This window comes from Zonotrichia albicollis, chromosome 27 (genome assembly GCF_047830755.1).
Source record: "Zonotrichia albicollis isolate bZonAlb1 chromosome 27, bZonAlb1.hap1, whole genome shotgun sequence".
Taxonomy (NCBI): Eukaryota; Metazoa; Chordata; class Aves; order Passeriformes; family Passerellidae; genus Zonotrichia; species Zonotrichia albicollis.
In genome coordinates this window covers 161,728-177,969 of record NC_133845.1, presented here as the reverse complement: position 1 = coordinate 177,969, position 16,242 = coordinate 161,728, and the positions used below count along the sequence as shown (strand labels likewise).

Here is a 16,242-nt window from a genome sequence, read left to right as displayed (position 1 = left end):
CTGGCATTCAGAGTGTTCAGGAGTAACAGGAAGGGAAGAAGACTTGAAGAGCTGCAGCTTGCCTGCACACATACAGGCATTAGGAATGCATCAGGCATCCAAGCAATAGCAAGGCAACCAGGATGCTGAGTCTTGGTGTCATTGTGATCCTGGAACCGTGTCAAGAGTTTGTCTTTGCTAAATGATGGTCTGTCAGCCATGCTGAAGCTGCAGCAGCAACAACAGCATATTTTCATTTGGAAAGAGGATGTCTCAGTTTGATTAAATTCTCCTTCAGTACCTCAGCACAGGCTGTGTTTTGCCCAGCTCTAGCGTGACAATGCTAAGCGGGAGACTCTGGCTGGCTGCAGTGCTTCACGTGTTGTCTTTGAGCTTCCATGTTTCTTGTGACTGCAGTGGGTGAACAGTCTTGGTCTGTTGGAGATGTGATAGTTAATAAAGAAAGGTGATCCTGTTTAAAAGGAGAAACCAAACTGGGCACTTCTGATGCTGTCCAATTCCATACAGACAATGGAACACGCTGTCTAGGCAGCTGCAGAGGTGGCAAAGGTAGTGCAGGCTCCTTGCAGTGGCCTGCTGCTGCTGGCTGCCCTGCTCAAACTCCAGTGAGCATGAAATGAAGGAACCCATTCTTCCCCAGCTGACTGCAGGGTTGGGGAAAGACCTGGGGCCTTTCCTAGGCTAGCTGTTTTTCCCTTTTCCCTGAGCAATGGCTTTGTAGTACCACCAAAACAGAAGTGGGATTGAGACCTTGCAGTGCAGTGCAAGGGGGATCAGGACTTGTGAGACTGTGGGATAGAATCTCTGCTAGTGTCTGAGCAGAAGAAAAGGACACTTTGGCCAGGAGTCTGCATAGGCATGGGCAGGACTGAAAGCAGCCTGGGAAGAGATGAAAAGATGTTTTTAGGCCTGTGTCTACCTCAGCAGTAGCAACATAGCCTCTTCCATCTTCTTGCTGAACCATTGCCTTTCTGTGGGAGAATACAGGAGGAATCTGTGAGCTAGGTCTGTGGATTTAATGCTGGACTACCACCAGCTCCCTGCTCCATAGCTATGTGGATCAGCAAAGCAGAGAGCTGCTCCCAAAACAGGCATTTCACAGCCCCAGGCTCGTTTCCTTCAGCACAATTCGTCTGGACTCTTCTGTCTCTGGGGCCTCTGCTGGGGATCTGCTGGAGTGATCCACTGGGGAAATGCTTCGCAAAGAGGCAGCCCCAGCTAAATGTGAATCACATAATTAATTCCGGTACAGTTAATTGGACCTAATTAATCATATTCATAAGTATAATGAGGGCCTTGCCCACAGGGGTCTTTTGAAGGTTTGAGCTTAGGGCTGGAGAGTCAGGGCTCTGAGTTAGGGCTGGGAATGAACAAATCCCAGAGCCTTGGACATAGCTTAGGACCAGCTCCCTGTTGGCAAAACAGGACAAGGCCAATCCTTCGAACCCTGTTGCCCTGTATTCTCTATCCCATAGAGGTAGGATGTGTCAGGAGCTTCTGGGTGGTCAGTCACAATCTTCCCAGGGAAGGCTGGAGTCACTGTCATAGATGGCTCCCTTTTGGTCCTTAAATATTCAGGGAGGTCCTTAACTATTCTGTTTTGTACGTTGTATGTAAGTTTTGTGGTCCAAAGGCAGGAAAAGGAGCAGGTAGCAGCCAAGTCTGGGCATCTTGGCTGGGGCTTGCTAAGGTGCTGCTGTACCAGGCAGCTCCTGGAATAAGCTGCTACCGTGGTGGTGGTGGCTTTGAGGAGCTCCAAGGAATCTGCTTCATCATCTCCTCTCCTGTCTTGTCTCTCCTAGCATGAACATAATTATAGAGGAGGGAAAGGGAGACTGGGAGTCATCATCAAGTGCAGGGAGGGTAGCTAGCTTGGCAGATGTTAATTAAAGGTAGAGCTCTGAAAGCAGCAGGCTCTGCTGAACCAATAAGCAGCTGGTCCTCTTGCTGACCTTTCCCAGTCTTGGTTTGCCACTTCCATGTGTGCAGGCTGGGAGAGGTGTGAAGGTCTGTGACGTAAAAAGCCCAGAAGGTATGAGGGAATGAGCAGGAAGAGAGAGGCAACCAGAGGACGCAGAGGAGAGGTGGTTCCATGTGTCCCCTATGCACCACACCTGGCTGGAGGGAAGGAACTGCCTGTCTGTCTGCCTCTGGCACTGAGCTGTCACGCCAAGTAATGGTGGCTGGGCACTGTTTTTAACCCACTGCACCTGTGCATGCCATCTTCAGCAGCATGAACCCAGTGCTGCTACTGGGAAGGATGAAAGTGTGAAAATATGTCACTGCTTGCTGATGAGGGACTTGGGAGTTCACCAAAGAGGCAGCGAGATGTATGGCCTCAGCACTCCCCCAGAGGGGTCTATCTTCCTTGGATGGCTGGTGCAGGCAAGCGGTGCTCTATGCAGAGGGGTTCCCAGTGCCTGCCCACTGCGGCCCCCCGAGGTGAAACCCAGAACATCCGCAATCTGCCCCCTGCGTCTGCTTCGGCATCGGGTGCTTTCCACAGGCGCTTCTGCAAACGGGCGAGGCCGCCCTGTGCCAGCTGCCTAAGAGGCGCCTGCAAAGCCTGATGTCGCGACTTTTCAGTCGGGGTTGGGAGCAGCCGGCTCTTCTCCCTCGCTCGCTCCCTCCCTCTTACAGTAGCCCCGCTCTTCGCTGGACCTCGTTGCAGCCCCGTCTGCCCGTGGGGAACGGGAGGGCTTCGCCGCATGCCCCTCATGCGCCGTGGGGAAGGCGGGCGCAGGGTTCCGCCGGCAGCCCCGCCCGCCTGCCCGTGGGGAGCGGAGCCCCGGTGCCGCCGGTGGGCGGGGCGGGACCGGGCGGGGCGGGGCGCTCGCTGCCCCGGCCCACCGGGAGCTCTCGCCCCGCGCCGGCAGGGGGCGCTGCCGCGCGCCGCCCCCGGCTCTGGGGGCTGACACCCCCCCTTGTCCCCCGTCCCCCACGGCCGCTGTTCCCTCCTCGCCCCGGTTCGGGCGCTGCGGGTGTGAGCACAGGGGCGAGTCTTGTGTTAATTTTCAACCGAGGCCGCTGCCTCCCGTCAGTGGAGCTGGATTGTTTGTCCCCACATCACCTTGAGCACTGCAACTCTGGGGACGCTTGCAAGTGGTCCCTGCCTCCAGCCCTCTCTTCCCAGCCCCGCTCCTGGGCGGCTGGTACGCTTCAGGCAGGAAAGTGACACGTCCTGGTTAGGATGTTGGTGGCATCGCCCAGGAGCGGGCAGGCTGCCTCCACAGTCTGGTATGCATGTGCACTGTGTGGCTGCCGTCCGTGGAGTCTGTTGCTCAGGGCAGGAGGGTGGTTAATGCCTGGAAAACTTGTTGGTAAAAATAATAACATGCTGCTCTTTTCAAGGGCCGGAGCCAGTCCTTGTGCCTTGTGTGTAAAATTACAAAATATTCTGAGTTGGAAGTGACCCACAAGGATCATCGAAGTCTGCTCTGGGAGATGCAGCAAAGATGGGATCAGGTGTGGGACCTCCCCGGCACAGTGAGGCTCGAGAGCAGGACTCGCAGGGTGTCGGCCTGAGCAGAACGGGTGTTTCGGATGATAAAAGGCTGAAGGATGCTTAGCAGGAGCAGTCGCCGTGCTGTCGCGGGGAGGAGTGGGATGCAATTCTGCAGGTCCCGGCAGTGCTGAGACCCGTGTGCCATCGCGTACATGTTTGTGCGACTCGTGGGTGTGCGACACCTGGACGGACACTCGCGGGGCGCCGGCCACTCGTCGCGGGAGGCCCGGAATGGGCGGCGGTGCCGATCCCGGTCCCCGGCGGCGGTGCCGGTCGCGGGCGGTGCCGCTGGACGGCCGGCGGGGCGCCCGCGACCAGGAAGCGGTTAATCGGCGCGCGGGGCTTTTATTTTGACAGGGCAGCGCCTGGCTCCGGCTCGGAGGAAAGTGAATGATCCTGTTTCTCCAAATGATTATTCAGGCTCCGGCGGAGAAAGGAGCACTCGGCCCGCAGCGCCTCGCCCTCGCCACGGCGCCCCCGCCCGCGCCCGGGCCGCCGCGCCCGCCGGCTCCGCTCCCCGCCGCCCGCGCCCGGCCGCCCGCCGCAGCGCGGGGAAGCCGTCCGCGGCCCGGGGCCGGGCGGGCAGCCGGGGCTCGCCGCGGCCGGACGCCCACCCCCGCCGGCGGGCGCGGGCTGGAGCCGCCGGCTCGGTCGGCGGAAGGAGCGGCGCGGCGGGGCGGGGGGTGCCGCCGGCAGCGGCCCCGACCCCGCGCCCTGCGGCGGGCGGCCGAGCCATGAGCGCGGCCCGCGCCGCCGGCCCCGCGCCGCTGGCCGGCCCCCAGCAGCCCGCGGAGCCGCGCCGCGCCGCCCCGGCGGGCTCTCCCGGCCTACCCTGAGCCGCTCCGCCGCCGCCGAGGTGAGTGCCCCGCCAGGCCCGGGCAGCCGCCGTCCCATTGTTCCGCCCCGGGGGGGAGCCGGGGCCCCGCGCCGCCCCCGCACCGACCCCTTGCTCCGCGCAGCCGGGCCCGCCTCGGGGCTGTCATCCGGCCGGAGGGGCGGCCCGGAGCCGCCGTCCGAGCGAGCCGGGGGCTCCGGGCTAGCCGCCGTTCCGTAGCTGCCGGGGGCGGCGATAACTTGGCGGGGGGACGGCGCCGGCCTCGGCTCGGCCTACCCGCCGAGTCCGGCCGGCTGGGGATGAGCTGTCAGCGCTCCCGCTTGCCTTGGACATTGCCCCTGCTCCGCGGGACCCTGCCCGATTCGCTCTCACGTCTCGGGGACCACTCTTCCCGGGTCCTTGTCACCTATTGCTGCTGCGGCCGCAGGCGATTCCTCGCGGACAAAAGTGCCTCGTCTGGGGCTTTTCTCTGGTGCAGAGAACTTAATCGAGTTCCGTCTGGTTTTACCGGAGCGGGTCTGGATTTTGCAAGACGTTTTCGGTGCTGTTAAAGCCCCAGGGAGGATGGGAACTTGCCACGTTTCACGTAGAGTTTAAACAAACACTCCTGTCAGGGCCCATCCTAACTGTCAGGGGAGACCTGTCCCCTCTATTTGCAGTATTCTACTCGATAGGCTTCTGTTCCCTCTTGAGATAAATCAGGCGTGCGGCCAGCTTGGACGAAAAAGAGAGAAACACCACCTGTACATGCATATTCTTCTTGCGCACAGAAAGGAATCAATGTAACAAAACTCCCCTGCATTGTGTTAGGGACGTGTACTTTAGCAGGTGATGAACTTGTTCCAGCCCCGTTCTTGCTGGAATAGAAATGCGAGAAGGATGAATATCTGAACACATAAGTAATGCTACATGACAGGGCAGGCTGTTGTGGTGTTGTGTGTGGCGGCGTCTGCACGCCTTGGGGGCAGCTCCGTTTGACAGAGTGTCAGGCTGCGGCAGCGTAGGGTTGTGTCCCAGCTCTGCCAGGCAAAGGGCTGCCAACGGCGTGGCACAGAGGCCAGCCATGCACCTTTGGCTGCAGAGTGATGCTACGTGAGCCTTAGTGTGTACTCTTGACCCGCAGGATCTGTTCTGCGAATGTGGCTACCCCTCGTTACCCTGCTGAAATGCAGTTTCATGCCAGGCGTGCAGTAATGACATGCAGCTCCTTCCATCCATCAGTCACATACAGGGGCTGTGTGTGTGCCTTGCGTTGCTACTTTGGTGGCAGGAGGGATAAGAACAGTGAGTCACCGAGGAAGTAATTTGCCCAAGGTCACTTGGCAAGGGTGTGTTGGTGCTGAATGAAGACCTCCTTTGACTCTGGTGCCTGTGATAATGCTGGCTGCCACCACACGTGGGTATGTAGTACCCAAGGCTGGAAGCAGTGCAGAAATGGCCAGGTCAATGTTGCTGCCTGATTCTCCTTGGTGGAAAGATGAGAGTATCAGTGTGCTGTCTCTACAGCAGCTGTCTGTTCCATTGGGACTTTTGCCAGAGCATACATAACCTAAGTGGTGAAGAACCTTTTTGTTTATTTTTTAATATGTGTGTTGCCATTTTAGCCGAGCAGGTGGTTGTTCCTTACCACCCTGACCTGCATCCTCATTACCTAGAAAATCCATTTCATGGTGTTTTCCGTGGTGCAGTGTTGTAGGTATTAATGTGTCTCCCTCCCCTGAAAGTCCATTTCCTCTTTCCAGATCCCTGCCAGTGCAAAGAAATAAACAGGCAGCAGCTAAAGGAAAGCCTGCTTAGAGACGAGAAACCACAGTTGTTGTTCAGTTGAAGAAAGTAAAATAGTTGTTCTGTACTTTTAAGGCCTTTTGCATCTTGCTGTTGGAAGGTGGCTTTCTGGCCACTGTGACAGAGGGCACAGACAGCTGCATGAAGCAACTGGGCCATCACAAAACTGGACATAGCAAGCTCACTGGGCTGTGCTGCTCCAGGGCAGCTGCCAAGGATGTGCTGGAGTTGCTCTTTAGTTCCAGGCTAATTCCAGTGCGCTTTAGTTTCACTTTAGACTCCAGCCCATGAGCTGTGGACTTCACTCATACTGGCCTAGAGTTTCTGAGGTCCAAGCTCAACTGAGCCTTTCACTTTTCTGTCAAGTTGTCAACCCAGCTGGCATCATGTCCTCCATACTTGCTGTTCTGGGGAGAAAAAAAGCCATTGCTTTTTCTTCTGTCCTGTGCTGTTCATTCCTGCTGAACACTGTGAGTGCTTTCCCTTCTGTCAGTGCTTGCTCTGTGGAGGGATGTTGAAAGGAGGGATAGCTGGAGAGGAGGCTCTTGGTTCCCTCTGTGGGGAATGCCAGCTGGGTCCTGACCAGTGGCTGTTTCTTACTGCTGTAGAGATGTTGCTCTTTGTTACTCTCCGGTTTGTTTCAGGGTCCCAGAATAGGTGTATATAATTGTTTTCTCTCTCTTTTACCCCGGTCTCTTGTCAGTACAGTGTCCAGTTCAGAACTGGCATCAGAACTTTCACCAATCACCTTGCTTCCTTGCCCTGTCTCAGGTGATTGCATCAGGCTTTGCTGCTGCTAGGAGGGAAAGTTCTTAGTGGTCAAAGTACTTGAGGATGTGTTTGTGTTTCTCGGATGTCCAGATGTGCTGCTGTAATGGGTTGTAATCTGCTCAGGTCTAGTAATTTCCTGGAGATGGCACAGGCTGGCTTCCAGTGCTTAATTCCTTAGGGCTCCATCCAGTTTTAAATACCCTGCCCGACACATCTCTCAAGTCGGTCTCTTCTGGGAGAATAAGTGCCATGTGGAAAAGCACAAGTTTGCTGTTCCTGTCTGAGAATGCATCAGCAGTCTGTTCTACCTATGAGCCTGCTCCTGAGCTTCTGTCACTGCCTCCTCCCAGGGTTGTCTGCTGTCCCCCAACAGCCTGAGCCAGGCAGAAGCCTAGAGCTTGCTCTGGAAATGTAATTTTCCTTGTACTGTTACTCTTTTGGCTGAGACCCAGGATTGTACCAGTGCCCTGGATTGGGGGTGGGAGAGGGCACATAGGAGACTTTGAGCTGTGTTTGATTACTTTTGACATTTTTAACAGGAAATGTGGTATGTAGATGCATGGATATATAATATAATACAGGGTAGAGATATCATAGCAATGTGATGTACAGATGCAGCAATATTTTGTCAGTATTATTTAAGCTGTATCAGCGAAGTAAAAGGAGGATTGCCAGCATGACTCTTCTGGAAAATCAGAATCTAGTGCAGGTCAGGACTTGGTGTCAGTCAGCTCTCCTTTCCTCCCAGGCAGATTTTGACTGGCAAATGCATTCTCTGGTGATCTCATGTGTGGTCCTGTGTTTCCAGAGGGTGGTGGGAGCTGTGGATTCTGACTTTATGTAGTTGATCTCCATGAGATTTAGTTACCCTATGAGGTTTCTCATAGCACTGAAGCTGTGGAAAAATGCACCTGTCTTGGAGCAAGGGCCCTAGGAAGTGTTGTGAGTACTTTGCTTCTCAGTTGTGCATCTTCAGCAGCTCTGTGTGGTGCAGATTGTGAGGATGGCCACAGTGATATTCCTCAGTTCTTCCTGACTTCTGTTTTGAAGTTGTATGCAGATTTCCAATGGGCCAGTCTTTGCTGCTTTGGTTTGGCTTCCTTTCTTCAGCACCTCTGGCAGCCCTGAGAGGAGGGTACCCAGGAGCTGTTACTGGAGATTGGTGGGCATGGTTTCTGTTGCTGTATTTTGCACTTCATCAGCCTCTCCTGAGGAGGCAGCACCAGACAAATCACATGGCGTGGAGGAGAGGCACCCTTCCTTCTTCTGTGGTGCCTGTTTCAGGTCATCTGCTCAGCACCAGACCCTTTCCTGGGAACAGGGAACTGTTTTTGTTTTCTTCCTACCTGAACTTCTATGAAACTCAAAGGTGGATAGGGTGATGGATTTGTTCTAACTGGGACCAGTTCCCGATGGCATTTGCAGTTGCCACAGGGTTATACTCAGCAGGAGATACTGTGGGGGAAGCAGTTAGTGTCACTGGTACTTGCTTCTGATTTAAGAGAAAGCCACGCTATGGAGAGACAGGAGTCCTGCTCACTGCCTGCATCCTTGGCCAGCAGATCAGCACTCGTTGGTGCCCAGGGAAGCCTGGGCCATGGCACGGCAGGAAGATGGAGCATGGGTTGTCCTGGCATGGCTATCTGAAGCCTGTGCCAAGCCTTGGAAGTGGGTGTGCTGCTGTTGGGCATCCTGACTGGCTCCAAGTCCTGCTTGCTTGGGGCCAGACCTGCTGCTGCCCCTCTTCCAAGGTGTGAGATGGGCCATCTAAGACAATATGACTCCAAAACAAGCAGGGTTGCCTTGACGCCAGCTGCAACCCCGCACTGGAGAAACCAATGTGAGGATAATGGGCTGCAGTGCCCTCAAGAGGGAAACGAGAACCTGCTCTGCTCTTGCTGAGTGTGTGTCCATGCTAGGCACACTCAGTGCAATGAAGCCCGCTTCCCACTGGCTCAGCTCTTTATCAAGAGGTGGTCTGGGCACAGGTGGCTTCCCTGTATCCTGGTATCCTTGCTGAATTGTCAGATGGGTGCATCGGGCTGTGGTTTCCAGTCCCTTTTCCTTCCTGTGATGGGAGGCCAATGCCTTCACCTGACATCATCCTGCTGTATCTTTCTGGGCAGCTCCAGGCAGAGGAACATGCAAGCTATGCCTGGGTATCTTTGGGAGACAGGATTTGTCCAATGCAGGCAGATTGTCTGGCAGCTTCAGCTGGAGCCACTAGAGAAAACGGTACTTTGATGCTGGGTTTTTCTTCCCCCAAAAGAGCTGGAGCTATGTTTGAGTGTTGGGTTTTTCAGCTGCGGCTCAGGATGCCTGGAATCTCAGCTAGGGTATAATGGGGAGCCTCCTCTGATGCTGGGGTAATAGCCTCAAGATGGCTTTAGGACTGTGCTATGCACTGTGCCCAGAGGTGGGGCGTCACCCTGTTTGGTGATGAGCGCTGCTGGAGCCGAGTCCTGGGCCAGAAGCCAGGTTTGTGATCCATGCCAGAGAGGGCGAGACTTGGAAAGCAAAGCAGAGCTCCTCCTGAGTGAGAGATGGACTGAAATACTGAGCAAAACCACAGAGTGCTCCTTGTTCCTGCCTATGCCTACTTGTCTTCTTTCTTCCCAAAGTATGTGGGAGGCCACAGGATGGATCTGCTAGGGAGCAGGAGGGCTGTGCTCCTCAGGCACGTCTGCACCATTGTGCTTCTTTAGGGTGCTGGTTGGGTTGGTTTTTTGCAGTTGTATTTTGTGGTGGTTTTTTTTTTCCCTTTTAACCCTGCCTCTGGTATTGCTGGATCCTCCCCATCCTTGCTGCTACTGGATTAACAGCCACCTCCTTGCAAGGTGTGCTGTCCAGAGCAATGCTGTGTTCAGTTGCACTGCTCTTTCTGTCACAGGTCAGCTCAGCAGCTTACTTTTTCCTTGCTCAGCTCCTAGTCCTGTGGTTGAGAAGAGGAAATGGGCCAGGATATGGTTTGTGTAGAAGATGCACTGTGGCACTGACTGTTTACAGATTCTGTGCTTCTCAAAATGTAAGCACAGGAAATGCCAGGCTCTGCTGGGGTTTGTGTGAGCAGCGTGGCTCCTGCGTGCTGGGTGTCTCGCAGCCTCTGGCTGCAGCAATATTCTGCCCTGTCACAGGACAGAAGAGGTTTTTAAACACTCTGCAGAAGCAAATGATTGCTTTTTTTTTAACCATCAAAATAGAGGCTGGCAGGAAAAGTAAAAGGAAGTGCCTTAACCAAAGACAGGAAGGGAATATGTGGCAGAGCTAGGGACAGAAGCCAGGATTCCCAGTTCCTGCTCATCACTCCTACTCTCTTGCCTCTCTGGGTCTCAGCCTCCTGTTCAACACATAAGCAGGGTTTTTCTATTCTTCTGAGAAGATGGAGGTCAGGACCTCCTCTCTTGAAGTATCTTCAATGCCCTGTGCATCTTAGAGTTTTCTAGCAAGATTTGCCCTGCTGAAGTTAGAAAGCTGTGGCTCGTGTGATTACAGCAGTGTTGCAAACTCTGTCCTTGGCTACCAAGTGGAGCTTGTGGTACTCCAAGGAGGTCCTCTGTTCACTCTGCAAAAAAATGCTGCCCTCCAAGAATGATGTGCCTTTGTTTGGAGGGCCATACCCAGCTTTCTCTTAAGGGTTTATGTTAGGAGTCCTCTGCTTGCAGTGTATCCCCTGCTGAAGTTTGCTTCATGAACGGTCTTCCTTGACTTGCCAGCCAAGGCATGGTACCTGTCTGATCAGTCTGCATTAGTTACCTGGTTCTGCAGGCAGGGACTCTGAAGCATTTGTATTCCTAATAGAAAGTAAAATCTTAATACACTCTTTGGAAGAAAGATCCAGCTAAATAGCTGTGTATCAGTGAATAGCTGTACTCTCCTTCAGATGGCAGGGGCTCCAGCAGTGGGTGCATTGATTGTTGCTTTGCTCTGTTGCCATGCTGGGCTTCAGGCCTCTGTAAAGGCTGCAGTTGGGAAAGGACGCTGACTTATAAAAGGCAAGGGTACCAACAACCCACAGTGTAGGTCTCCCTGCTCAGGGTGGGGAGGAACTGGATGGGTGGCTCTGAAGGGTAGTAACTAAGCAGAAGGGCTGCGTCTCTGGTCAACTCTTCTCAACATCAAGCTGGCCAAGGCTGTGGAAACCCCTGCAGCACTGGAGCTTTCAGCACTTCCTTGGCAGGATTTATTCCAGCACTGATCTGTAGCAGAGGATCGGGCCAGACAGGGCCTGAACGGAGCAGGTCCAGCCACAGGCGAGCCTCAAGCGTGGCAGTTAGGCTGGGCTGAAAGCTGCCTGTGTCCTGCCTCTGATCAGCCTTGTTTGAACTTTCCTCTGGCAAGGAGCAAAAGCAATCGGGGAGACCTAGGGCTTGTCCAAGCAAGTTTCCTCTGCTCTGTCCGCCCCCAGATTCAGTGAGAGGGGCGCAGGGGCAATAGCAGCAGCTCAAGACTGTCCTCTCAGGGCAAAGCAGTTTGGAGGGGCTTTGGTCACGACGGCTTTTGAGCAAATGTTTCTTTCCCTCTGGTGTTCCCTGCCTCTCGGGCAGGGAGGGGGAAGTGAAACTGTGGTTCAGACCCGAGTCCTCTGGATGGCAAGAAAATTGCTGAGTAGCTGGTTTCCAGGTTGCCGAGGTTCTAGCCAGGGCCCAGTGTGGCTGCCAGAAGCAACAGGCTTGGAATTTCCTCCGCCTGGTGCCAGCTCCGTTGGGCTGGCCGCAGCACCTCTGCTGGGGCTGGAGCTCTGCTTGAGCTCTGCAGTTGGGGCGCTCCCAGAGCAGGGGTTACACTGGAGCTGGAGCTGCCCCCTCATTCTCGCAGCCTGGTTTCTATTTTCTTTTCCAAGGTCCAAGATGTTTTGAATTACGCAGCCTGCGCCTCCCGCGGGGCTCCTTGAGCAGCCGCCTAATGAGCTGAGCTCCTGACAAACTTTGCTCTGGCTTTAGCTATGCTTGGAAAATTTTACAGCCTTTTCAGAAAAAGGAAATGCCAGGAAAGGCCTGTCTCTTCTTACTTTTATGAGGGGGTCCCAGTTGAGAGAGGGCGAGATGAGTTTGGAAGAGAAGACAGGAAGGATTTTGTATATGGTAGTATATACACTTTCTGGTGATCAGGGTGAGTGGAGTTGGTGCATCTTCCTGTACTGGGCACAGTGGGGGCGAGACCTGCAGGGCACTTGGCTGATGCATCACAGACACAAGAATCAGTGACTCCTTTGCTGCAGGGACATGGTGGTCTGTGTCTTCCCTCCAGCTGCCAGCATCGTCATTGGCTGTTTAATCTTTGCTAATTATGTTTTTTCTGAATGGTGGTGGTTTTATTTCTACTGTGGTCGCAGGCCACGTGGACAAGCTGCGTGTTGGTCCCCAAGGCTCGAGGGAAGGATTGCCACCAGGTGCTGTGCTGGTGGTCTCCTTGTCAGGGATAGCACGTGCCCAGGCACGGTACTGTGGGCATAGGGCAAGGAATGCAGGTGCTGCCAGCACAATGTTTGACCCAAGAGGGGTAGTCTAGTGTAACTTTCCCCTTTGTATGAGAAACTGGGACCCAAAATAAATGGTGACTTACCGTTTGTAAGTCTTCCATTTGTAAGATGGTGCTAAGAAGGGAGCAGGAAGCCCTGTGTTTTGGATAAACTCCCCCTTGGCGAGGCGCTGGAATTCTGCCCTTGGATTTGTCTGTTTTCCTTCAGGAGAGCCCACCAGTGAGGTCATGGATCTCCTAACAAGTGCTTCTGTCTGGAGAGGCACTAAGGGTACAGGCTACTTCTTTCCACCCTCCTTGCATGTCCTCCCAGTGTCCCAGATCCCTTTCCAGCAGTGAAAACTCATCTATGGAGACTGGGATGGGGGTTTTGGTTGGAGCCTGTGAAAACTCAGCAGCCTGAGGAGTTGTGGAACTTCTCCAGTGGGAGGGATTGAGGTTTCTGTGCGATCCATAGGCGTCAGCTGCTGCCAGTCATTGTGGATGAGCATCAGACATGGGCAGTGATGGCTCTGGCTGGAAGGAGCCTCACACTGGTCCTGCTTTGAGGGCATTGCCTGTTACACTTGTCAGGAGTGTGGCTCTGGATAGCTATTTGATTTGGCAGCTTATGCAGGCCTGGTAGCCCTGCGAGTGGGGTGCAGGCACCAGAATTGTGCCCTACTCCCTTTTTCATTGCCCTACCCATCCCCTGCTTTCTGCTATTTTGGGCAGGAGAAAAAGCACTCATCATAGCTGTGTCCCCTCCTCCACCTGGGAAATGAGTGATATATCCCCTTTCCTTTCTCGGGACTCATGTGCAGAAGCTGAGATTGTATTTGACAGGAGAGGCCAAGCACCTTCACTCTGCTGCTGGGAATTATGAGCGTGGCCATCCTGTTGGCATCTTGTAGTGATGAGCTTCTCTTAGCCCAGATTGTTCTCAGAGTTCAAAACGTGGGGGAAGCTACTGGGGAGACTATTGAAAAAATAGTTAAATAGTTTATTGTTATTTATGTTTGTGATGCCATCTGCACATATATGGTTTAGAATGGCTGAATTGGATGTTTTTTGTACCTTTTAGTTTCCTAATTTTCAGTGGGGAATCCTGTTTCATGTGAATTTGACCCTAGGAAAGAAAAGACCAAGCCCTGCTTGTCTTCCTTGCTGTTAGAACAGTACAAACCCAAAAGAAGCATAGGTAAGTGCAGGGGCGTGACTGTTCTTCAGTCTGTGGCATCTCTTCCAAAATATTTTTACGGGTCAGAGGTTCAGTAATTATCTGCCTAGACTGCCCACCTCCATTGGAGAATTCAATGTGAGTTTTTGCTTCTCATCCTCTTAAGAAAAAAAAGAAAAGAAAAGAAAGAAAAATAAATCAAAGCAAATAAAAGCCTTTCCAAAACCCAGACCTGTTTTTGCTCTTTAAAAGTCAGTTTCATGAGTTGAAATTGTAAACATCTTGTTGATAAAAGAAGAGTTACTTTGCCTAAAGCAGAGCTTCAGCAAAGAAGTGTCCAGCCATTCCCAAATATTTTTATATCATTTTAGCCCTGATGTGTTATTTTAATGAGAAGAGTGATTTTTCCACCTGTGGAAGGTGTGATCAGGACCTTACCTGTAAGCCATTGCTTCTCACCCCACCTTGTGATTTCAGTATATTCAGAGACTAAACTACTGGTGGCAAATGTTTATAATTTAGTTTATTACGCTTTTTTAATCAAAAGTAATTTCACAAAGTCCTAGTCTGATTAAGATGTATTCCTTATATTAGTAGGGTTTAGTCGTCCTTTTTTTTTCCACCCTAGAGTTTAAGGGCCCCAGGCATTTTTCTGATGCTGTTGCAATAATATGCTGCCGTTGATAAGTCCTTTCCCCAGAATTCCCTACAGGTCCTTGGAGGGGCCCCTGAAGGTCCACAGTGGGTTTAACAGCAGAGGAGCAAACCAGCCATCCTGGGGTTTCTGTTTCTGAGGCCGATGCTGGCAGTGCCGTTTTCTGAGCTCTTGTCTGGAAAGGGACGATGTTGACACTGCTCAGGGCCGCTGATTCCTGTGTGGGTAATGATGTTTGTATTCATCTCGCTGCAACCAGATGGAGAAGTTAATTGCTTTGCCCAGCCTCTGGTTGAAACAAGACTGCAGAAGAGGGTAACTGTGGCTGGTGGTTAGTTAGTTGGAAGGGGAGAAAGAAGAGGTGACCATATCCAAGAGTAATTGTTGTGTTTTCGCACTGTCCTTCCTCCAAGACCTGGTCCTGAGCATTTTGGGTGGCTGCTCTTTCACTGTGTGATCTGTGGCTATTTCTGTCTGTGGGTGGTCCAGTGGCTGGAGCTGTGGTGGCTGTTTGCAGTTTTTTGGAAAAGCAACCAGGGGTATGCAAAGAGTTGATCTTTCTTGGAAACTATAGGAGAATCCCAGTAGCAAACAGTCCAGGAAATCAGGCCCTTACTTCTCTTGCTGCCTCCTTGCCTCCCCACTGGGCACGGATACTAATGTGCCCATACTTTGACTCAAGTCCTGTGCGAGTGGCTCAGCATCAGGTGAGAGCCCAGCAGTGCTTCTGCCAGACATGACATGCTGATGGTCAGGCAGGGGATGAGGCAAAGCTGGGACCTGGCGCAAGAACATGTGGCATCCAGGCCACATTTTGCACACCAGGTGTGTGTCTGTGAGTCCTCCCTGCTTTGGTGAGCCGTGGCTAATGGCTGACCCTGGGCTCAGAAAGGAGGAGGAGTGTGGGGGAGCTGGGATTGTAGCATTGGAACAGTGAGGAATCTGTGCATTGCCCTTGGCCAGTAGACTAGTCTAATGCCTTGTCTGATTTGCATATCAATTAATTTTTATTTTAAGAGGACTCAAGTGGACCCAAGTGCCAGACTGCATCTCAGTATGCTGTAGGAGGAGCCCAGGAGTGATTTGATTTGAACTGAACAAGCCTGTGGATGGTATTGCTTAATGAGCCAAAGATAGTCCTCTGGGTGAAGTCAATCCCTCTCAGTCTGAAACGGGTAAATGCCAATTTTTCTGGGAGTCTTCAGGTCCCATTGAACAGTCTGGGCAGCAATTGAGCGAGAGTCTTGTAGTCACAGGATCCTCTCTGATGGTAGGATGGTTTGCCTGGTGACCCCCTGCCACTGCCCTCGGGGGTCCCAGTGCCAAGGGACCAATTTTCTAAGGTGCTGCTCCCCATCACCATATGACTTGTCAGGCCCAATGCTGCTTGGCTGACCACATCTTGGGTTCAGGACAGAACCCATGGGAGAGGGGTAGTTGCAAGGCAGCTTCTGGTTGTAGAGCTCCTCTGGTCAGCCTCACTGCTGTGGGATGGGGAGAAACCCAACCTTCCCTACCCAGAGGCAGGAAATGAGAACCACGTGGACTGACTTGGAGCCTCACCGGCAACTCATACTCACAACAAAAGCAGTGTGGCTGGGATTGGGCTCACTGGCTGGCTGCCATGGCACTGGTGGCCTTGTTCAGTGTCCTCCATTTGCAAAGGGGGGGAAAGGGGTGTTCCCTTTTGGCTCCAGTGCTCAAAGAGGGGGCTCTAGCCAGAGCTGGTCTCTCTTCCTCTTTCTGCCGTGCATCTCCCCGTAGGCACTTGTCTGGGCTCTCACTGTGAATGTCCAGCTGTTGTGTACGCCAGGAGTAAAGGCAGCTCATGGGCTGTGGCACACTGCCTTCGCCCAGGGCCCCTTAGACAGACTTGGCCCCAGCACAGCAGCTGTGCTGGGGTTTGCAGCTGCCACTGCTTCCAGGACAAGAAGGGTCTTGCAGTTTCATGACAGGGATTTTTCCTCCTGCATTTGAGGTCTCTCAGCAGTCATGCTTTCTCTAACCCCAGCTGAGGTGCCAGGACTCCCATTTCCCGTCGCTGAAGTAGTGGT

The 16,242-nt window shown here is 53.3% G+C and overlaps 1 protein-coding gene across 2 annotated transcripts in view; it reads left to right on the top strand.

Moving 5' to 3' along the window:
* Positions 1–4,221: 4,221 nt before the first annotated feature.
* The window catches only part of BCL9L (BCL9 like), a 47,534-nt gene continuing 35,513 nt past the window's right edge, over positions 4,222–16,242 (top strand). For both annotated transcript variants that reach the window (XM_074559552.1, XM_074559551.1), the window contains exon 1: positions 4,222–4,361. The gene's annotated coding sequence lies outside the window, so the exon portion shown is untranslated. The remainder of the gene's footprint in view (positions 4,362–16,242) is intronic.